The 23,844-nt window shown below is 38.2% G+C and overlaps 1 protein-coding gene across 15 annotated transcripts in view; it reads left to right on the forward strand.

Annotated features, from left to right (window-relative positions):
• The window catches only part of LOC136864266 (solute carrier family 41 member 1), a 196,999-nt gene that overhangs the window by 33,518 nt on the left and 139,637 nt on the right, over window positions 1-23,844 (forward strand). For 12 of the 15 annotated variants that reach the window (XM_067141026.2, XM_067141024.2, XM_067141021.2 and 9 more), the window contains one exon: window positions 19,479-19,587. The gene's annotated coding sequence lies outside the window, so the exon portion shown is untranslated. Of the gene's footprint in view, window positions 1-14,614; window positions 14,739-19,478; window positions 19,588-23,844 lie in introns of those variants that run through there. The other 3 variants (XM_067141034.2, XM_067141031.2, XM_067141033.2) reach the window with 1 other exon arrangement.

The raw sequence follows: 23,844 nt of genomic DNA on the forward strand, positions 1-23,844 counted from the left end.
TCCATGTTGCATGTTCCACAGACGTGAAAATTGGTATTTGGAATCTCCTTTAGAAATAAAGAAACCTCCTTTTTTTTCCCCCGAATTAAAAGAGGACTGTTTCCCACATGTAGAGTTCCACGTTGCATGTTCCAGATTTAGCTCTACCAGTAGCCTGGTCGTCTTAACTCCAAAAGGCAATGCCGCACATGTGGTTTACAAAGAGGTTCTGGGGTAAATGAAATGCAATTTTTCCTTGAATTTTGTATACTATAGGGATTTTCAGATAATATCTTAGTGCAGTACCCAGGAACAATTAATTTTTATCAACTTAACAAATCCTCGCGAGTGAAGCCGTGGGTAACAGCTGGTCATTTATACAGAGAGAGCTGCGTGTCCTAAGGAGTTAGTTACGGTTGGTGTTTCCCGTTGCTTTCAGCCATGCAGTAGTATCAACACAGCTAAGCCATGTTGAGTATTATTACAATGCCATATCAGTCGATCATCTAGACTGCCGCCCTTGTAACTTCTGAAAGGCTGATACCCCATCTTATCAATATAAATATTAGTGCTGGTAACAACTTTCTGGATTATATCAGTGTCCAAAAACACTCAGTTGATTTTAAATGAGTATTTGCTTTTTTACCTTCTCTTCGAGGTCCTGCCTTGTGCAACAAGGGAATTATATTGTGTTGCTTTGTTCATGAAGTTTTAGGTTACAGCAGCTCTAGGTACCATCTTGAAGTTCTGTCTTTTCCAAGCTATAATTCTCAGTGAAGCCTATCCTGCCCCGTTTCTTGTCTTCTGCCTTCCTGCTCACTCTCTTCTGAACTACATTCACCACTTTCATTGTCAGGCCTTTCTTCAACGAAGTCATCTTCTTCATCTCCATGAGATATTCCAAGAACACTTTCATTATTAATCTGTTTCTGCAAGCTAGCAGCGTATTTGTTCACTATGTTACTCGGACATTACTCATTATCAGTTTATTGATTGCCGCTTCTTTTTTACAAAAAATATAAATAAAATGCACTTAACACACAAAATATTAAAACTACTAAACAAATTTAAAAAAAGGCACATAAATAGTCGCCCAGATTACAATGCGGATTACTATTGTAATCCAAACTAATTTAAAAATCCACCAACAATTGATGTGTCTGTTTTGAGCGCTGCCACTTGACTGGCAGCAGTGCGGGTATGTGGGGGGGGGAAGATAGATGACCGCTCAAGGTTGTAAGTTTTGCCAACCCTTACTTGCAACCTGAAATGTGTACCTGGATTACAGTAGTAATCCGCGCGACTACTGCAGTGTTAACATGACTTCCCTTACTATTCCCTATTAATGAAAGCTGCCTTCCTTTTAGCTAGGACATAACAAACTTTGTAAAAAGCTGTTGTCACATTACGAGTTTGCTGAACTGGCCTCTTAGGTGCAGATTGCTGCAGTGCTAATTTAGATTTCAAGTCTTTGTGTTGCCTTATTTCAGAATTCACATGAAATTCACTATTCAACTTTTTTATGATCAGTCAAAAAAATGTTGCTCTACATTACTTCATTTAGGAATGGACACTCTAGCATTACACAATAAACGCACAGGCTTTCCTTTATTTTCAGTAAAGAAATACTGGTCCTGCCATTCACTGTTATAGGTATAATTTTGTTGCTTTTACCTAATTAAGAAAAGTTATGTTTAAAATTTAACTGATTAATAACTGTATAATTTAAAGTTTAATCAAGCAAGTGGCTGGACTGTTTGGGTCACGTAGCTCTCAATTTGCATTCAGGAGATACTGAGTTCGAACCACACTGTTTTCCATAGTTTCCAGTTTCACACAGGCAAATGTCGCGGCTGTACCTTAATTAACGCCGTGGTCGCTTCCTTCCCACTCTTAGCCGTTCCCTATCCCATCATCGCCATAAGGCCTATCTGTGTCGGTGCGACGTAAAGCAAAATTAAAAAAATTAAACGTTTAAACAATAATTTTAAAAAAGCACATAAAATACATTGAATATACAACGTATCACAACACAAGGAACTTGGAACATTCCTATTGTAAGATGTTATAAATTGTTTCTTCATTGTTTGCGGCACAGATTTTTTGGGATTAAAGTTACTTTGTGGGCAAATTGAATGTCTCATTGTCGTTCTTATTGAAACTCTATCGTGGTGCGTAGTTTATGGCACTGCAGTAAAGTGAATCATAATTAAGCCGTCCTGTTTTGCAGAATAAAAATGCCACTGTACTGGGCTCTGCGAGTAGCGAGATCCTTATACCCGTTGCTATTCCCCACAGTGAGAGGTTTGTGAGGGATTTCCTCTTATTGCAACTGTGGACATGTCTAGTGGTTCTCTTCCTGAGCCTTTGTTCCGTCCTTTCACTAATTGCGGGAATTAATCTGGTACGCCTAGATCACATTTATGGCTTTATGGGCTCATAGCTCTTTATATTTGGAGGCAATGATATAACAAATTTTCTGAGCTTGAAGATGGCGCTTTTAAGATGAAAAGTAACAAAATTCATTCAAATGCAAACAGATTGTTTTCAAATATTAATTCGAATTTGATTTGGAAATTAATTGCACAGGACGCCATAAAAAGTCATTCAATAAGTTTATACAATTATTTTGTCTTTTACATATTTTGGGAGACACCACTCCCTTCATCAGAGACTTCTACATCTTAAAACAAAACTTCCCATATTCTAGGATCTAACAATCTTCACTTATATGGAAAACATATTTAAAATCGTAAACTTATTGTAACACACTCTCTCACATTCTCTCTTTCACTCTCTCAAATGCCTCTTGATACTGTTTGTTGTGTTTGTTCTTACTGTACCAGAACACTTTAAAAAATTAAAAAAGTAGTCTGGTTTTTCTTGGATAAACTCAGAAAAAATTAAAATCTTGTTCTTGTTGCTGTTCAAATTCTTTCTAAAATGTTTTTCTCCTCCGTTGAATTATTACTCTTCATAAGATCTGTTATGAATAATTGCTTTTGACTATAACTATCTATGACTATTCTGTGACTAGAAAGACATGAAATTAATACATTCTGCAATTAAAGGGAAATGTATGGACATTGTGGAGAAATTAGAAATCTATTTGCCACAAGAACAAAATATAGATAATAATTTAAATGAAAATCTGAATGAAGAAAATCCATTATTTAAGTTAGCTAATCAGTATGTAAAATGAAAAATGAAGAAAGACAGAAGATAGATAACATCAACTCTAGTCACTAGTCACCCTCCCCTCCTTCCCTGGCTGTCAAGGTTACGCGTCAATGCCCTCCCTTATCCACAAGTAGTCTCAGGCTTACGCAACATCTACAGGTAGTATGTGTTTGGCCGTAGAGCGAACAGGTTTCTCTCTCCGATATAACATGTAATTTTTATTTTCATTGTGTCATACAATGATTTCAGTATTAGACTCATTTTTTAATAAGATTTTCTTCTTATTGTAGAATAAGATGATCAACCACCAGGCACACAATCTAAGAACACGACGGAAGGTTCGATCCACTCTGTCTAACACCAGCATAACACAATCCTCTTCAACCAGTTCTAGTCAGAAGCAATTATTCATAATAGGTCGTATGAAAAGTAATAATTCATTGGAGGAAAAGATAATTTTAGAAAGATTTTTAACAGCAGCAAGACCAAGATTTTTAACTTTCCCAGAGTTGTCTAAGAAAGTGTTCTACTACAGTAAGAACAAACACAACAAACAGTATCAAGAAATGTTTTAGAGAGAGAGAGAGAGTGTTAAAAAGTTTGATTTTAAATATGTTTTCTGTATAAGTGTAGGTCATTAGATCCTAGAAAATGGAAAGTTCTGTTTTGTGATTTAGAAGTTGCTTATGAAGGGTGGGGGTCTGCTGAAACATGTATGAATCAAAATAATTGTATAAACTTATGAATATGAGAATATATTGACAGGGTGGACCAAACTATTACCCATGGTATTTATATGAGCTTGTTGAATACAGACCAACTAAGAACCAATAATGGTCACGTTTATTGATTCTATAAAAAGGTTATGAGAAAGTACCAAGGGAAAAGATATTGTCCATACTGAGGGGTTATGGGGTCAGGAGTAGATTACTACATGCCATTAGAGGGATTTATTTGGACAATCAGACCATGAGAGAACTGACAGGAGACTGAGACTATTGGTTCCAAATAGTTACAGGGGTTAGACAAAGCTTATTCTTCATAGTAGACATGGATTATTTTCTGGAAGGTAAAAAAAGGCAGGGAAGGATTTACTTTGGTGGCGTCCATGTTGTTAGCAGTTTGGCCTATTAATCAATCAGTCACCGCTGATCTGTGTTTAAGCTGGCCCTGTGGTGTAGGGGTCCTCCCCTGTGAGCCATGTGACCTTGCCACAGTGGGGAGGCTTGCGCGTCCCAGTGAAGCAGGTAGCCGAGCCGTAGGTACAACCATGTTAAGAGGTATCTGTCGAGAGACCAGACTGTCGAATGGTTCATCGAAAGGGGGGTAGCAGCCTTTCGGAAATTGCAAGGGCTGCAGTTTAGATGATTGACAGATATGTCTTGTAATAATACTTAACATGGTTTAGCTGTGTTGATACTGCTACATGGCTGCAAGCAGCGGGAAACTACAGCCGTAACTAACCCCCGGGGAGTACGGCCCCACAGTGTAGGGGGCAATGCGTCCACCTGTCACCCGGCGGCCCCGGGTTCAATTCCTGGCCGGGTCAGAATTTTAAAATTGTACATGATTAATATCCCTGACCTGGGGACTGGGTGTTTGTGTCGTCCTTAATGTTCCTTTCCTCACATTCAACGCTTTACACTTCTGCAATTTCCAAATACACGCAGGTTCATAATATATGGTGCAAAGTTGGGGCAAAAGATCTTAGGTGAACGCGAGCACCTAATACGTCGTTGCCTTCACCTTTCCCGAGATGAGACCAACCCTGGATTATACAATACCATCCCGGGTTCCTAAACAAGATATGCTATTTGTTAGCGGAAAGAAAAGTATAAAGGGACTCTAATCTAAACGTCCAGATGTAGCTTACTATTTACAATATCTTGACATAATTATGTCATTTCACCAGCTGACTTCCCTATTCACTGTCAACATCATCATCCAAATTAATCCATAATAAAAATTATTTATTTTATTTTTATCATTATTATTATCATTAGTGGAGATCATCATTATCGTAAAACTTAATGATCATCGATTTAATATTTTAGTTTCATATTTCACCATTATTATCATTCTCAGAAATAATATTGTAAGTTCTTCTTATGCTTCTTCAAATTATTATTATTATTATTATTATTATTATTATTATTATTATTATTATTATTATTATTATTATAAATCATTATCAATTGTTTCACAGCAGTTCCGGTCTGGTTTGGGCACTAAGCGATCAGTTAATTCAAGATTTACTTGGAATACTATTATTATTATTATTAAATTTATATTTTTAATTTCCAATCTTTTTAATTTAGTCACATGTGTTAAATCCCATATGAACAACCAAGATCTGATTTCACATCGGTCGGGACACAATAACGGTATTCGAACCGCAACCTTATTTCATTTCGTACTGTCATTAATTTATGGGGACACCATGTTATCCCAAGACAGATCTTAAATCCCATGGCACCTTGCGGCCAGTCCCTGCGAGTGCTAAATTATTCTTTCCTTCTCATTTGAAGTCCATTTATCCCAGTGGAACTCTTCGAAACATTTTATTTATTAATCCTCGGTGCGTGGACTCTTCTGCCACTCATAACACCAGCATTGGCATATAACATCAACGTAGACCTCGGGATTTATTTTATCATCAACATCAGTACGACTCAATTTTATCTCGTGTCAGATTTTTGTCCCGCTTGACTTCCATGGTTCATGTTTGTGGGTTACTGTAGTCACGTCCTAGTTTGTGAACCATGGGCAACGGCTGAGTGGCCTAGTACATGGTCCTGAGAGTCGGGATACCAGTTGCTATGGAATGGGAGTGGGCATCCATATTCTGAGTCATGGCCCTCCTTGTGCTCATGCGGCTAGGACTATACAATTCACCGGTGGTCCATAACCCGGTAGAGGAGAGATCCTCACTTGGACTATGTGCATCCTGCTTCATGAATTTACTGAGCTCAGAACATTTTAAGCAAGCCTCGGACCTATGGGAGTAACGGGAGTCCCACTCCCATTTTACAGGCGAGGGACTCCTTGAAAACAACTTGGCGAACGAAATGGAATTCGATGGGGAGCTATCAATATTAATGGGGCTTATGGAAGAAAGAAGGTAGAACTGGCTGAGTCAGCAAAGAGGATGCATCTGGATGGGCTAGGAGTAAGTGATATTCGGGTAAGGGAAGATAAAGAGGAAGAGATAGGAGATTATAAAGTGTACTTGACGGGTGTTAGAAAGGGAAAGGCAGAGTCTGGGGTAGGGCTCTTTATCAGGAATACCATTGCACGCAACATAGTTTCTGTTAGGCACGTAAATGAGCGAATGATGTGGGTAGATTTGTCAGTGGGAGGAATTAGGACAAGAATTGTGTCCGTGTATTCACCATGTGAGGGTGCAGATGAGGATGAAGTTGACAAGTTTTATGAAGCATTGAGTGACATCGTGGTCAGGGTCAACAGCAAGGATAGAATAGTGCTAATGGGCGATTTCAATGCGAGAGTTGGGAATAGAACTGAAGGATACGAAAGGGTGATTGGTAAATGTGGGGAAGATATGGAAGCTAATGGGAATAGGAAGCGTTTGCTGGACTTCTGTGCTAGTATGGGCTTAGCTGTTATGAATACATTCTTCAAGCATAAAGCTATTCACCGCTACACATGGGAGGCTAGGGGTACCAGATCCATAATAGACTATATCTTAACAGACTTTGAATTCAGGAGATCTGTTAGGAATGTACGAGTTTTTCGCGGATTTTTCGATGATACAGACCACTATCTGATCTGTAGTGAACTAAGTATCTCTAGGCCTAGGGTAGAGAAAGTGAAATCTGTCTGCAAACGAATAAGGGTAGAAAGTCTCCAGGACGAGGAAATTAGACAGAAGTACATGGATATGATTAGTGAGAAGTTTCGAACAGTAGACAGTAAGCAGGTTCAGGATATAGAAAGTGAATGGGTAGCATACAGGGATGCTGTAATAGAAACCGCAAGGGAATGCCTAGGAACAACTGTGTGTAAAGATGGGAAAAGGCGAACATCTTGGTGGAATGATGAAGTGAGAGCAGCCTATAAACGTAAAAAGGCTTATCAGAAATGGCTCCAAACAAGGGCCAAGGCAGACAGGGATTGGTACGTAGATGAAAGAAACAGAGCGAAACAAATAGTTGTTGAATCCAAAAAGAAGTCATGGGAAGATTTTGGTAATAACCTGGAAAGGCTAGGTCAAGCAGCAGGGAAACCTTTCTGGACAGTAATAAAGAATCTTAGGAAGGGAGGGAAAAGGGAAATGAACAGTGTTTTGAGTAATTCAGGTGAACTCATAATAGATCCCAGGGAATCACTGGAGAGGTGGAGGGAATATTTTGAACATCTTCTCAATGTAAAAGGAAATCATCCTGGTGGTGTTGCAAACAGCCAAGCTCATGGAGAGGAGGAAAAGGATGTTGGTGAAATTATGCTTGAGGAAGTGGAAAGGATAGTAAATAAACTCCATTGTCATAAGGCAGCAGGAATAGATGAAATTAGAGCTGAAATGGTGAAGTATAGTGGGAAGGCAGGGATGAAATGGCTTCATAGAGTAGTAAAATTAGCGTGGAGTGTTGGTAAGGTACCTTCAGATTGGACAAAAGCAGTAATTGCACCTATCTATAAGCAAGGGAACAGGAAGGATTGCAACAACTATCGAGTTATCTCATTGATTAGTATACCAGGCAAAGTATTCACTGGCATCCTGGAAGGGAGGGTGCGATCAGTCGTTGAGAGGAAGTTGGATGAAAACCAGTGTGGTTTCAGACCACAGAGAGGCTGTCAGGATCAGATTTTCAGTATGCGCCAGGTAATTGAAAAATGCTACGAGAGGAATAGGCAATTGTGTTTATGTTTCGTAGATCTAGAGAAAGGATATGACTGGGTACCGAGGGAAAAGATGTTCGCCATACTGGGGGACTATGGAATTAAAGGTAGATTATTAAAATCAATCAAAGGCATTTATGTTGACAATTGGGCTTCAGTGAGACTTGATGGTAAAATGAGTTCTTGGTTCAGGGTACTTACAGGAGTTAGACAAGGCTGTAATCTTTCATTTTTGCTGTTCGTAGTTTACATGGATCATCTGCTGAAAGGTATAAAATGGCAGGGAGGGATTCAGTTAGGTGGAAATGTAGTAAGCAGTCTGGCCTATGCTGACGACTTGATCTTAATGGCAGACTGTGCCGAAAGCCTGCAGTCTAATATCCTGGAACTTGAAAATAGGTGCAATGAGTATGGTATGAAAATTAGCCTCTCGAAGACTAAATTGATGTCAGTAGGTAAGAAATTCAACAGAATCGAATGTCATATTGGTGATACAAAGCTAGAACAGGTGGATAATTTCAAGTATTTAGGTTGTGTGTTCTCCCAGGATGGTAATATAGTAAGTGAGATTGAATCAAGGTGTAGTAAAGCTAATGCAGTGAGCTCACAGTTGCGATCAACAGTATTCTGTAAGAAGGAAGTCAGCTCCCAGACGAAACTATCTTTACATCGGTCTGTTTTCAGACCAACTTTGCTTTACGGGAGTGAAAGCTGGGTGGACTCGGGATATCTTATTCATAAGTTAGAAGTAACAGACATGAAAGTAGCGAGAATGAATGCTGGTACAAACAGGTGGGAACAATGGCAGGAGGGTACTCGGAATTAGGAGATAAAGGCTAATTTAGGAATGAACTCGATGGATGAAGCTGTATGCATAAACCGGCTTCGGTGGTGGGGTCATGTGAGGCGAATGGAGGAGGATAGGTTACCTAGGAGAATAATACTCTGTTATGGAGGGTAAGAGAAGTAGAGGGAGACCAAGACGACGATGGTTAGACTCGGTTTCTAACAATTTAAAGATAAGAGGTATAGAACTAAATGAGGCCACAAGACTAGTTGCAAATCGAGGATTGTGGCGACATTTAGTAAATTCTCAGAGGCTTGCAGACTGAACGCTGAAAGGCATAACAGTCTCTAATGATAATGTATGTATGTATGTATTATCCGCACACTTTATGTTGGTGCATTTACACCCTAGTGCTGAATCGGTCGACCTCGGCGATCTTCGAGATTCGTACTGGCCACCTTTGAAACACAAACTATGAATCGCTTAAGCATCGTTGTGCGACATCTGGCGTACACTTTACGTACTAGTACTGTTGTTGTTTACACAACAAATCCAAAGTATAGAATTCATGCTAGGAACAAGATTCGCATCGAGAAATGTTTTATAATGTTATATAATGTGTATGTGACATAGTTGTTGGCTTAAGATGATAATGGTTTAGAAACTTCGTATCGATCGATCATATTCTCGATTCAATTCAGATTTCATTTTCCTTCGGTTGGCAGCAGTATCGATACCGGGACACCTCCCTCCTTACTCCTCACCCCCGTACACAAATGCACCAACATAAAGTGTGCGGACTATATGTATGTATGTATGTCGACTTCCAAAATAAATAATGGTCTTAACCCACTCTGGGCCTTCAACATAGCGTGACCATCATATACAAGTGCCTCTGTCTCTTCTAAACAATGTTATTATGATTATAATGGAGTCCAAAAACGTTAAATCAACAATATAAAAATTATATTTACTACTCGAATTAAAGGGTTCCTCGTGCCACATGTTATCTCCACATTTAACTTGCAATCATTCTATAAAATCAGACACTCATTAAACACTCATTTAGACATAACCCGTCCATTTATCACTCTGAAACTTTTATTGATTATTATTATTGCTGTCCACTGGCAAAACTTCGTGTCAAATGTAATCATTGCTATTTACATTCAAAATAATCAGACATCAATCTTGTCCCAAAATATTGAAATTCTCTGGCAACCCTCTACCTCTGGATAATCATACAACAGGCTGTAATGTCTACAAATTTTACGAGAAACTGACCTAAGTCAGACAAATACATCAGGGGCAATTCTAATATGAATCTCAGTTTATCTGTTAGTGAAACATGCTCCTATACAATCAATCATGAACACTTCAAACACTAATTTACTCTACTAAAATAATCCGGAATATTATGAGTGCTTGATATAATTATTTACATATATATTGTCCCTTTGTCTATCTATTTGAATTATACGAGCCGTGAAGCGGTTTGCGTGACACTCAAGTTACCATATTAAGTTATATGATTTTCCCCCGCTAACACTAACAAATCTACATAAATAAATTGGGATTGCTATTCATCTCTGCCTGTTTGCTATGCCGGACGAAGAGCTTCATGGCCATTCCCGGCTTAGCCCTGCATCCTGACAGGTTTCATGTTAGCTTGAAGTAGTAATCCAGTGCTTTTTTGAAATTCACACATTTTTTCACTTATTGAACACACAACATTTTGACAATTTACACTCAGAGCTATTTTACATAACAGTTTACACTTCTGGCCTTCTATCTGACCCGCTGTCCGACTCGTTGGCTGAATGGTCAGCGTACTGGCCTTCGGTTCAGAGGGTCCCGGGTTCGATTCCCGGCCGGGTCGGGGATTTTAACCTTAATTGGTTAATTCCAATGGCCCGGGGGCTGGGTGTTTGTGTTGTCCCCAACATCCCTGCAACTCACACACCACACATAACACTATCCTCCACCACAATAACACGCAGTTACCAATACATGGCAGATGCCGCCCACCCTCGTCGGAGGGTCTGCCTTACAAGGGCTGCACTCGGCTAGAAATAGCCACACGAAATTATTATATCTGACCCGCTTAATTTACATATTCATTCTTCGTTCCTCCTGGCACTTCAGGAACTGGTGATATATAGCGATCACCTTATCGGCTCGTTGCGCAGTCATTTGTCCGAACCCGGCCCTAGTAATGTCAAGGTCTGCTAGATCGACCAGGTATCTCCTGTATCTGAAAGTCTACAGGTGAAGCTTCATGGTTCCAGAATCGTCTTTCCTTGCTCCTATCACAATAAATTTTACTTTCACAGAGTGTTTTACATGTATTTGAATGTAGTTACAGCTCGACGAACTTTTACGAAGTGTCTTTACACGTACTCGATCACTATCCTAAGAGACCGTAGTGACCGCTCCAACAAACTCTTACAAGTGTATTTGTTACACGCACTGACATCGTGGTCGCTCGACCAAATTTTGACAAGTGTTTTGGTTACACACATTCGAACATAGTAACTGCTCGACGAAAATTAGCCAAGTGTCTTTCAGTTGCCTGAACTGCATTTGTGTGAGTCTCAAGTTCACAAGAGGTCACCTTAGAGTGAGCAGTTCCAGTTTCCCCATTTGACTATATGCAGACCTGCTGGTGGCTTGAACTTGGAGTCAACTAATGTGATTATAATATTCTTGCCTCTACGTCAAATCTCAGCTCATTTCGATCGCTGGTAACTATTATAATTAAGATTTTTGCTCCTGTATATTTGGCAGGCAATTTGGCGCTATTTGTCGCGTTGCTTGCCTTCAACCAATCAGTGAATAGCATCATTAATTTCTAAGAATTATGACAGAAAATCTTCATTAATTAATAACTTTTAATATTTGGTCATGTTTCTAAAATTTTCCGAATTACAAATCTGTATTCAGTTTTCCTTTATAAATGTAATCAGAGAAGTTACATTTTATAGCTTTTCCTATAATACAATGTTGGCTTGACTGCTTCTCCCCGGCAAATTTTACTATTGGTCCACAGCTAAGTGGAAGTTTGAAATCTCATTTTTTTCCTTTAGCTGCCAACTACACGCTTCAAACCTGTCTCCAGCTTTGGATTTCCCATAACGTCTTTTCCAAGAATCTCGCATGATGTTCAGTAGATCGGCTAGCCCTGGGCAACGTATTTCCCGGCTGGGTTTGGAAATAGCCCTTCCATTCTCTTTCCAACTTGGCTATAATTCTTGGAATACTAATTTTGCTGGCCATTGCGTTTCCTTCTGAGACCGTAATCATCGTGGAGACAGAAGTCTGTATGGATGTCGCAACACCTTACCAACTGTCGGTAGACCCACAATGTACAAATGTAAGATATTCTTGCTTAGCAAATATGAAATATATTCCTTAATAAATAATTCTAATTGAATATCACAGCTGACACCCCACCAGGGTACAGTACATTGGCAGGAAGAGCAGAATTTTTGGTCAGGCGACTACAGAATTATCAACACAAAATAAAAGAGGGGAAATGCAGGAGTTGGTTTAATAATGAATAAGAAAATAGGGCAGCGGGTATCCTACTATGACCAGCATAGTGCAAGGATTATTGTTGTCAAGATAGACACAAAGTCAATGCCCACCACAATAGTTGCAGGTCTATATGCCTACTAGTTCAGCAGATGATGAAGAAATAGAAAGAATGTATGAAGAGATACAAGATTTAGTACAATATGTAAAAGGTGACGAGAATCTAATTTTGATGAGAGACTGGAATGCAGTGGTAGGCCAAGGAAGAGAAGGTAATACAGTAGGAGAATTCGGATTGGGACAAAGGAATGAAAGAGAAAGCCGGCTGGTTGAATTCCGCACCGAACATAGTGTAGTCCTTGCTAACACTTCGTTCAAACACCACAAATGATGGCTGTATACATGGACGAGACCTAGAGACACAGGAAGGTATCAAATAGACTTCATTATGATTAGACAGAGATGATGCCTGAAGTTGAAGAAATTGAAAAAATGAAGGAATGCAAGGAGATGGGATCTAGACAAGTTGAAAGAAAAGAGTGTGAGAGATTGTTTCAAGCAATGTGTATCACAAGGACTAACTCAAAAGGCTGAAGGAAACACAGTCCAGGAAGAATAGACAGTCATGAAGAATGAGATCAGTAAGGCTGCTGAAGAAAAGTTAGGAAGAAAGTAAAGATCAACTAAGAAACAGTGGATAATTCAAGAGATACTAGACCTGATTGATGAATGATGAAAGTACAAGAATGCAAAAAATGAGGGGGGGGGGGGGGCAGAAAAGAATACAGGCAAATAAAGAATGAAGTAGATAGAAAGTGCAGGACAGCTAAGGAAGAATGGGTGAAAGAGAAGTGCAAGGATGTTGAAGGTTGTATGGTCCTAGGAAAGGTAGATGCTGCATACAGGAAAATCAAGGAAGCCTTTGGAGAAACGAAAACTAGGTGTATGAATATTAAAAGCTCAGATGGAAAACCACTTCTAGGGAAAGAAGAAAAGTCAGAAAGATGGCAGGAAGATATCCAACAGCTGTATCAAGGTAAAGAAGTAGATGATAGGGTTCTGGAACAGGAAGAGGCTGTTGATGCTGTTGTGACATGGAAGACCCAATTTTGAGGTCAGAATTTGACAGAGCTTTGAGAGACCTAAGTGGGAACAAGGGATGATGACATACCTTCAGAATTACTGACTGCCTTAGGAGAAACCAGCATGGAGGGATTAGTGTGTAAGATATATGATACAGGAGAAGTGCCATCTGATTTTCGGTAGAATGTTGTTACACCTATTCCCAAGAGACCTGGTGCTGACAAGTGTGAAAACTACTGCACCATGAGCTTAGTATCTCACGCCTGCAAAATTTTAAACATGTATTTACCAAGCTCGATAGCTGCAGTCGCTTAAGTGCGGCCAGTATCCAGTATTCGGGAGATAGTGGGTTCAAGCCCCACTGTCGGCAGCCCTGAAGATGGTTTTCCGTGGTTTCCCATTTTCACACCAGGCAAATGCCGGGGCTGTACCTTAATTAAGGCCACGGGTGCTTCCTTCCACTTCCTAGGCCTTTCCTATCCCATCGTCGTCACAAGACATATCTTTGTCGGTGCGACGTAAAGCAACTTGCAAAAAATAGATAGGTGCTCTCCGCACCGTTCACTCCCACTTTTTCTACATCTTTTTCTTCTCGGCTTCCAACAAGCTCATTTCTACTTTCCAGCTTCATCGGGAGGGTGAGTTTCAACATTCATTAAGGGGACTGTCTTTACAGATCCATGGTCTTGATTTGCAAAATATAGGATGAGAAGAAAACGGGATAAGTACAGGAAAATGGAAAAAACATAAAGATAATGATGAATAAAGGTGGTGAAAGACTACGAGCAAGGAACAAACATAAATGAGAGGAGGGATCTAATGGGCCATTATAAGTAAGGGAAAGGAGCAAACAAACAAGTGACATTTGATGTGGGAAGTGTGGAATAAGAAGAAAGCTAGATAAACACAGGGAAAGAGAAGAGACAAAAATAAAAGTGAATAAAGATGATGTGGAAGATTATTAAATGAAAATCATACCATTAGGCTCAGTTACTTTTCTTGCAGGATGATCTCTATTATGATTTTTGATCAAGCTTTATGAGGCAGTGCATTAATTGGAAAATGTGAATCTAGCTGATGAAGATATTGCTCATCTGCAGGGTCAGCAGTGTTATGAAATAGTTGATTGTAAGTGTTAAAGTTCATGTGTTCTGAACCTTTGTTTAAAAATATGAATGGCATTCTCCATGTGGTGATTGATATCTGACACTGGGACATTACTCTGTTTCATGATAAGCATACTGTATTTCAGTTCTTTCTGAATTGAGTGTTTGGTTTATACATGGCTGTGTGAATATCTGTAGCTTTGTTTCTGGTTGGTACATTATTAAGCTACCTTGAAATAATAAGTGGGAAATTGTTATTATCATTGAGACTGTTTGTAGAATCAGGAACTTTGTCGGGTTTGGGGTGGAGGGGAGGGAAGATAATTTCAAGGTAGAAAAGCATTTATTGAAAATGTTTTATAAGAGCATTTTCTCCAAAGCTTCCCTGGATTATCCAAATATAAACAGTTGAAATCATGTGTGTTCATTAGTATGAAACTGTGCCCTTTTATTCTCAACTACCAGGGTTTAACTGGGACCTGCTGGGCTGAGTAGCTCAGGCAGTAGTGCACTGGCCTTCTGAGCCCAACTGGGCAGGTTTGAACCTGACTCAGTCCGGTGGTATTTGAAGGTGCTTAAATACGTCAGCCTTGTGTGTCAGTAGATTTATGGGCACTTAAGAGAACTCTTGTGAGACAAAATTCCAGTTCTGAAAACCATGAAAATATAGTTAGTAGGGTGTAAAACCAATATCATTTTATACACAATAGCTTTGAGGTTTGATGCGTATTCTTACTGTCTTGTTCTTGGTAAGGAAACCTCTACTATAAGATTGACCTAGGGTTTGACACTATAGGCTAGCGTTGATGTGCAGAGGGTTCCTAGGTCCTCTGAACAATGGTTCTTTCAACTTTCTGTATTTGGAAAATTCCAGGAATAGGGAGGAACTTTTATAGATTTAGAATGTTTTTCTTCATCTTGTTTGTTACTAATTACCTTTATTTTGGACAGTCTCTTGGAAATAAAATATTTTAATTTAATTTTGTTGTTCTATTGTAAGTTTTCTCAGAAACAGGAAAGAATTAATTGAAGAGTAAAGTGAAGGTATTGAAAAGATAATCAAATTTTTTCCCAACCTGAACTAGGCTGTGAACCAAGAGAACATCCCAATTGAGTGACCTCAACCTCAACTCAAATGCTATTGTTATTTCACCAGAGATGAATCTTTTGTATACCAGTATAGTATCAGACCTATTAGTCAACACATAATTAAATTTCGACCATAAGGCTAACTGGTCTGAACCAAGGCATGTAATGACATATCTAGTGTATCAATATCACAATCATAATTAACATTAGTTATTATCTAAAACTGCATTTTTATGAGTAGGATGCTCATTTGCAGAGTAGAAATCAAAAGAACACAGTAAGTTTAAAGAACTATTCACATTCTTTTTGTCATGTGTAATGTTCAGATTGTCACCACAGATGTAAATTTTTGATTTCTTTTCACATACCTGAAGCTTTATTAACTCTTGTCAATAAAATGTCCATTTTCTCTAGGAAAGTATCAGTATATCTCCATTAAGTGAACGATAAAATGAGACTACAGTCAAATTCAAATTGTTAACATATAATGTGACAACTTCAAAATTAGTTTCCTCACATAATTCTGAAACTTCAGTTACCTACTTTACATTCAAAATAATTTATAGGAAAAATTGCTACATCGTTTTTCTTATTTTTCGTACAATATATATTGGTAGCAGTGTATAACCTTGCAGTCTGATAAATTCATATTCATCTTCATGAAGCCAATGGTTCAGAAATACACAAAATGTTTATAGAATACAAGGACAAGAATATATCCAGTAGGTTACCACAAACCTACTGCGCTGGCATAGCAGGGGGAGAGGTGATACTCCCACGTGGTGCGTCCCAGGTGGCGGATAGTGAGGTCCTAACGGGTTTGCTGGCGGACTTGAGCGAAGTAAATGAGCTCTCGCGGACCGAACACACAACCCCTTGTGGGCGGGGGATGCAGACGAAGAATACACCTACGGTATCCCCTGGCTGTCGTAAGAAGCAACTAAAAGGGGCGACCAAGGGATGATCAAATTAAAACCATGAGACTACTTTCAATTAGTACAATCACACAGGGAACAGCATGGGTTGCCTTTACTTGCTAGTAGTACCACTATGTTAGGTATACGATAGGTTTGTGATCAGTAGAAACAGACTGTGAATCAGGATGGGTTTTACTGTACCTGTGATTAGTACCACTACATGCAGGACACCACGGTTTTACGTTGCCTGTAATTAGCACAATTATGTGAGAAACACCATGGGTCTGGGCGTTGCCTATGATTAGTACCACTATATGAGCGACATCGTGCATCTGCGTAGCCTGTGATTAGTAGCCACTATGTGAGGAAGACTACGGGAGAGTACGAGTCCCTGTGATTAGTACAGCTTTGTGAGGAACACCATAGGTTTGCGTTGCCTGTAAGTGGCGCCGCAATCTGAGAAATACCATAGGTCAGCGTTACCTGTGCGTATTACATTGCCTGTGAGTAGTACCATAATGTGTGGAATACCGCGAGTCTACGCTACTTTTGATTACTACCACAACATGACAGATACCATGGTTGGGGCCGATGACCTGGATTTTGGACCCCTTTAGACAACAAGCATCATCGATTCAGGATTGTTCTTTAGAAGCAGTCCCTTGGTCAGTATGATAGTTTTTGGGGATGTGGGGCATTGCAGGTCAGATCCACTGATTGTTTTAAATTCATATTCACCTATTCATTCTTCATCATCATGCTTTGAATTCTGGTCAGTGGATGATTTTAGACTTTTAAATTATCATTACATTTCGTCTCATTTTGTACCATTAGGGGCTGATGACCTAGATGTTAGGCCCCTTTCAACAACAAGCATCATCATCATCTATCCAGTAGGTTATATTTATATCTAAGGCATTGGCAATTCCACACCAGAATATTAAGTTGCTTATCAACACTCACCTAAATGCCTAGTAAATGGTTGTACTTTAATATTTCGTTTAAGATTGCTTCGTTCAGTCCATTGACTGATGATGTCCTTCACAAGTTTTCCTGGTTGGATAAGTCTCTTGTAATTCCAAATTAAACAGACTACACACACTACACACTATTTTTAGTTTAAAGTTTGTTTTCCTGATCTCTTTATTAATAACCCGATTTTTCAAGATGACAACAGCAAAGCTCATCGGGCTGGACGCATATGGGATTGGTTTCATGAACACTCCCCCACTCTGTTACATCTCGATTGGCCTGCAAAATTACCAGACTTGAACCCCGTTGAAAATCTATGGGATATGTTGGAACAGCAGGTAAAATGCCGACATCAGCATCCCCGCAATTTGGTGGAATTGCGCGATTAAATCCTTAGTGAGTGGCTTAACCTGGATGTAACATTCCTGCACAATCTTGTGGACTCACTTCCTAACCAAATTCAGGCAGTTTTCAAGTCCAGAGAGAGAGTTACACAGTTTTAAATGATGCTTGTAATGATTTTTCCAGGGATGTCTAATTTTTCGTCTGGTGAGCTTATCAGTATGCTGTTCTTTCCATATAGTGTATGTTGTCCAATATAACGTATAGTGTAATTTCCTAGGTACCCTATGTTACACTTGAACATCTCTTGTAATTCCAAATTAAGCAGACTCAGATATTCAAAGGAAAAATGTACGATGAATGGATGAAGTATTCTTTAAGATAAATGGTGGGTTTAGCAACCAGAACAGTGTTTAGTAAGGTGAGCACAACCCATACACATTTTTGTAGTGTTAACTTAGTAAATGGGGAGATATCTGGAGTTACAGATTAATTGAATAAGTGAGAGAGCTGCTACTTCAGAAGGATGTAGGAATTCTGCATGATGTTCTTCAGCCAGAACTACAGTATATTCTTTATGTTCAGTATTATAAGAATTATTTACCTGGTAACATGACGATGCTCCCCCTCACAGTAAAATTCATTCATTAAAATAAGATTTTATTCTATAGAAGATTTCAGCAACCCACAAATCGTTTTAAGCTGAAAATATTGTTCTGTATATACTGAAAAAATCTGTGTAGATATTGTGATTACCTTTTGACTTCAATTATCAACATTATGAATGTTAATATATTTTTATTTATTTTATCTCCATTTGATGTGAACATAAATAAGACATTCCATTAGAACTTTAAAACATGTTCAACCAATTCATTCCAAATGTGACCGCAGTGTTCCTGTACATCAATGTATATTATTGTAAACAATTAGTTTTTAAGAATAGTTTTAATTTAACATCCACTTCAGAGCTCTGACCTACATTATAGAATTTATGGCTGATGATGTCTGCAATGACAGGTGAAACATGTACCACTATATGCTTAAACCTTAATATAATAATTGTCGTAGTCATAAGGACTTCAAAGTATTGAATAGGTGGTTCTCAATAAATTAATTGTAAAAATTTTAATATATTGAATTTCAATAGGTCAAAATGCAAATAGTCACTTGTAATAAAAGTAAAATTGATGTCGGAAACTTCCTGAATGCTAGCTATCAGGTGTGTGTTGGTTGTCGTTGAATGACACCTAGCGTAGTTATCTATATTATTTAATTCTGCGCAATTTATTTTCATTGGAAACTGATAGGACAAAATTCTGAAGGAAACCTCAGAATATACATAGTTTGAAGTTTGTAAGTGAAGATGAAGTATTGAAATTGAAAATATCATGTGAAATCCCAAACAGTCTCTCACATACCTGACAAATTTAATCCACTAGTCATGACAACTTCACCAGATTGGTACAGTTTTCCTTTTCAAATTTGAGATGTTCCTTGTTGATATTTATCCTCAAAAATAGAAACACTAAATATAGTGTACAAGTAAATGTAATGTGGTCATCAATGAAGGATTAAAATAATAATTATTCCTCTTTCTAATATTCCTTTACTTTGTTGTTTTCCTAGGTGGCTTCTGATATGTAGAAGTTACTCAACTGAATTCTGCTGATTTTGGAAGAATTGCAGACTAAAATGTATTCCTCCTCAGTTGATTATGTGGATGTTACATATCATAGTAAGTAGCATTTTATATATATTAGTTTTGAATTATACTATTTTTAACCATTCTTCCACCCTTACAAAATGTATAGCTGATAGGGGTATGCTCATGTGATTGAAGATGTATTGTTTTAAAGGTAGGTGTGCTTTTCATGGGTTGCTATTGATTTAGTTGGCTTTTAGTTTGTGTTGCCATGAAGTAGATACCTACACATTTTTGACAAACGCTGGTTAGTAGACGAATGTGTCTAATTGTGACTTCTGTTGATGCATTTTTTGAGTGGCAAGTTATATCACTTGCTCTAAAACTGTACTCAAATGTTTGTATGAGAAAATGGTTGCCCCTCTAGTCACATTTAGATCATGTGCATTGGCTTAGTATATTGGTACCGGGCGAGTTGGCCGTGCGCGTAGAGGTGCGCGGCTGTGAGCTTGCATCCGGGAGATAGTAGGTTCGAATCCCACTATCGGCAGCCCTGAAAATGGTTTTCCGTGGTTTCCCATTTTCACACCAGGCAAATGCTGGGGCTGTACCTTAATTAAGGCCACGGCCGCTTCCTTCCAACTCCTAGGCCTTTCCTATCCCATCGTCGCCATAAGACCTATCTGTGTCGGCGCGACGTAAAGCCCCTAGCAAAAAAAAAATAAATAAATAAATAAAAAGGTATATTGGTGAAGAGGAATTTCCCTATGCTGCTGTATATCCCTGTAAGGTTCATAGAGCCACATTAAGCTGAGACAACCACTGCCCAATCATATTGTCTGAAAATAATGGATTATTGTGTAGTCAGCACAAGGACTTCCTCAGTTGTGTTGTATGGTTCACTTGATTGGATTCTCTGTCTGTTGTATCAGACAGCTCCTTATTTCACTTCATGAGCTTCCAGTTCTTATTCTAAGGTTAAAATCCTGAAACAAGCCAGGAATCGAACCAAAGGCCTCTGAGTAAGAGGCTGACATGCTACTCGACACATCAGGAATAGCAGTGCTGTTGTGTATTTTTCATTAATATATAAGAGATGCTTGCATAAGGACCTGCAGAGATGGATGATAATAGAAATACGAAGGTCAAAAACTAGATCTGTAATATTTGATCATGAATTAGAAACGAATTTGTCCCCATGCTTTGAACTGTGTCAAGCAGGGAATAGAAGAACTTGTGAATTCAGCACATGCTGAATTGTCTTGAATGTCTGGAGAAATGTTCAACGTAGAGTACAAAACAAGTCGTTACAGCTTTGTAAACAGTTCTTGAGATGAGATTTTTTTCCGGTCAGCTGTGTGGCACCTTTGTGTTGTAAGTTGTCAAATCATATCCCAGGTTGGCAAGTGAATGTGCTTTAATGTGAGAGACCCATGTCACTCGTTGGGTTTACTGACACATTAAAGATCAAATGGGAAAAAGTTTAGTTTCCTGGTATCCGTTACAGCCATTAGTCATTAAGTTATGTTTGACCTATATCGTGACTGTTTAGTTTATAGTATTGTGGCTGGTATAGGAAGCACAACATAATCATATTGAATCAAGGTCATCAGATGGTATTTAAACCTACATAGCAAAACTTTTAGAACTGTTGGTGAAAGAGTGGCATGTGCTTGCTGATACATTTCGTTTAAAATGGAATTAGAATCAAATTAATTTTAAAAAGCCACCTAATCAATACTTTATTTTTTGCCTTAGGCAAAATTAAAAATACATTACCACACACAGAACATGTTTCGACTACTTAGTGGTCATCTTCAGCTGTATATAAATATCTTAGATGAAAATATTTGGACAGTAAGCACATTAAACCTTAAAACTTTGTCCCATAGGATCCTAAAAACTATTGCGCTAGGTGCTTTAATGGAAGGAAGGGGGATGGGAGGGAGGAGGAGGTTGGGGGTCAGGCAATATGTGTGAATGATACTTAAATTACAATTTGCATCTACAATTGTGTTTAAAAAACTTATATACTAAAATATTTAAATTATTTAAAAGCATCTATAGTGAAACACTTCGTAATAACACTAGGTGGCATGAATAAAAAGTCAGTGTTTGTAACAATCTCCAGGCATTTGTGAGAAGTATACTTAATTAAAATTTGCATCTTCCTTCCATTCCATCTTCCTTCCATTAAAGCACCTAGAGCAATAGATTTTAGGATCCCATGCGACAAGTTTTAAGGTTTAATGTGCTTACTGTCCAAATGTTTTCATCTAAGATATTTATATACAGCTGAAGTATGACCACTAAGTGGTCGAAACATGTTCTGTGTGTGCTAATGTATTTTAAATTTTGCCTAACGCAAAAAATAAAGTATCGATTAGGTGGCTTTTTAAAATTAATTTGATTATACTCATCGATACGGCCATGAAATGAACAGCTTGCAACATGGAATTAGAATTAATAAAGAAAGTTGTAATATGGCTTGATAACCACCTGAGGACACTCTCTGTATGCAGAAGCTTGATCAAAACACTCATAATATTTAGTAATGTCATCATTTGCATATACAGTCCTATCTTAGTGATCATCAACAGCGTGTATCAGTGGGAAACGATACATCTTCGTGGCACCACTGAAATGGGCGTGGCTCAGGGAGGAGTATTGTCACCACTTCTGTTCTCATTGTACATGAACGACTTATCTGAGACGCTGACCAATTGTAAATATCACCTTATGCAGATGATATTCAATTATATATTCACACAAAGCCTAATGACTTAAACAATTCAATCACTAAGTTAAATGAAGACCTAGCAAATGTTAATGACTGGACTAGCAGGCATGGCCAGAAAGTGAACCCATCAAAATCACAGGCCATCATAATTGGCACGCATAAATCTCATGTTAAAATACAAAACACATCTATACCCAGTGTTATGCTCAGTGGAATACCAGTAACATTTAGCGATCATGTAAAGAACCTTGGAGTAGTATTCGATAAATATTTAAGTTGGTCGGAACATGTCACAAAAATTTGTCAAAGAGTATTCTACTTATTACATTCTGCAAAAAGGATGAGGGACTTCCTTCCAAGAAGCACAAGAAAATTATTAGTACAGAGTCTAATATTTCCAATATTTGACTACGGAGATGTAGTTTATAATAGTATGAGCAATACACTTTCATTTCGACTACAGCGAGCCTACAATGCTTGTGCTCGATTCGTATTAAATATCCCAATCCACACTCATATTAGCCCTTTCCTCTCTCAACTGTCATGGCTAAGATTGACGGAACGACGTAAATACGGCGCTGTTTCCCTTCTCCACAGTATTCTGCAAACAAGCAAACCAAACTATCTTAGAACAGACTTTAAATACTTCTCCCCTTCTGAAAGAGTTCCGTCAAGGTCATCCACACGTTCCCTCTTATCCATTCCCATTCACCACAGTAACTTGTACAACAACTCATTCATACCTGCTACCATACGTTCCTGGAACTCAATCCCAGCTGAAATTAGAGGCATAGGCAATCCGAGGCTATTTAAAAGGAAATGTTTAATGTGGTACTCAAATATGTAAAAAGTAGATTTCACTAAAGTAAAAATTTAATAATTAGCTCTTAATTATCAATAAGTATACAAAATTATAGAGGTTAAGTAAATTAATTTGAGTGATTTTCGAAATATATGTAAAAATGATTTTATGTACATTGTTCTGTAAATTGTATAAAGGTGTTGTATAATATGGTTTGGCATAATAGCAGGCTCCATAGCCTGAGCCTTGCCATACAAGAAAGGCAATAAACTAAACTAAACTAGTATACCACACATTCAATTTTTCAAAAATGTTATAAAAAATATTTAATACTAAATTTGAGATAACAACACAGATTGAACAGCTTATCAAACTGAAATAAGACAGAAATGTACCTAAAACAAAAGCAATTATAGATCAGTAATGATTCTGGTTTAGACATGTTTTACTGTAATTTCTCAGTCATTCAGATCCTCTGTTATTTTCTGAGTGAACCCCCAATTTCTCATCTCTTCCTTTGAAACCACATTCTAGCATATTCCTCTTGCTTCAGAGTACAGATATCTCTTCCTACTTTCTTCTACTTCTTTCCTTCACAATTTCTTCTTTCTGTTTCTCTCTGTCATTCCACTCAGTCACTTCCGTCTTGCCTTTCCTGATATTCTGTCACATAATTTTTCTGCCCTGTCAACAAATGCACTCTTCAAATTCTTCTATTTCTCTTCCATATTTGTAATATCCATCCTTAACATTAGTTGTTTCAGTTCCTTCACAAACTCTTCTTCTACCTTCATGCCTTTCAATTTCT

The sequence above is a fragment of the Anabrus simplex genome, chromosome 2, assembly GCF_040414725.1.
Source record: "Anabrus simplex isolate iqAnaSimp1 chromosome 2, ASM4041472v1, whole genome shotgun sequence".
Taxonomy (NCBI): Eukaryota; Metazoa; Arthropoda; class Insecta; order Orthoptera; family Tettigoniidae; genus Anabrus; species Anabrus simplex.